Source organism: Cervus elaphus, chromosome 19 (genome assembly GCF_910594005.1).
Source record: "Cervus elaphus chromosome 19, mCerEla1.1, whole genome shotgun sequence".
NCBI lineage: Eukaryota > Metazoa > Chordata > Mammalia > Artiodactyla > Cervidae > Cervus > Cervus elaphus.
In genome coordinates this window covers 48,107,410-48,108,578 of record NC_057833.1, presented here as the reverse complement: position 1 = coordinate 48,108,578, position 1,169 = coordinate 48,107,410, and positions in this window count along the sequence as shown.

The following is a 1,169-nucleotide window of genomic DNA, read 5'->3' as shown; positions in this document are numbered from 1 at the left end:
AGGCCAGAATACTGGACTGGGTTGACCTTTCCCTTCTCCAGGGGATCTTCCCAACCCAGGGATTGAACCCAGGTCTCCCACATTGTAGGCAGATTCTTTACCAGCTGAGCCACACGGGAAGCCCTGTAAACCAATCATTCTTCAATTAAAATACTCAGAAGGTCTAATTTTATTTATTTTATTTATCCCCCTGAGGATTTCTCAAGTCCCACAGACCAAAGTTGAACTTAGGGCTATAGTAAAAGATTTTCCCAAGGTAACTGAGGATTCTCATAGATTTGCTGAAGAATTCAGTATTGCAATTCAAATTTATCAGCCTAGCTTCTCTGATCTTTGTCAGTTAGTCCACATGCTTGCTGGAGAAGGTCAAGTCCAGAATTGGATGAAAATTGCTAGTTGGGAAAGTCCTGAAAAAGCTCTAGAATTCCAATTAAATCAACCACCAACTCTTCTGTATGACCAAGCTTGTACCATAGCCAAAAGTACCTCTTGACATTCTGAGGGCTTCTCTCTAAACTGGTAAGTTGGAACAAAATTCAGGCATGCACCCAAAAGCCTGCTAAATATGTTCAGGATTACTACAGCAGACCCCAAATTGTTTTTAAACAAATTCTGGACTCCCTATAGACACTGAATCCACCAAGGTGGCCTTTAATTTAATGCTTACAGATCATTTAAACATCTTAGTCAAAAGAACCCAATAGAATGGGAAGCAATATTTACCTCTGACCTTGTCAATCTAAGCTGACTTTAACTTTGTTTATATGACTGTACTGGTTTTGTCTGCTCAGACAAATACAAATTGCTGCTCCAGTTTTCAAAGTTGGTCTCATTTGGTTTTTTTTTTTTTTGGTCTTATTTGTTTTTTATTTTAACAGACGCTAACCAAATTCTCCCTTCTTTATGTTCTTGCCCACGAATGTCCTGAATTGGAATTCATCTGCTTGAAAAAAATCTTGATTGAAAAAACTCATCTTTTTGAAAATTTTTATCCTACCTCCTTTTACCTTTTTATTTAGATTAACACCATTTACTCAGTGGCCTATGTTAAGTCAGTGGTAGGGCCTGAGGAGGGAGCATCAGGAATGGATTTGTCAATGAGCAGCCAGGGTCATCCTTGCACATACCAGAGGTTATGAGACAGTAGCAACCCCTGTTACCATGAATGC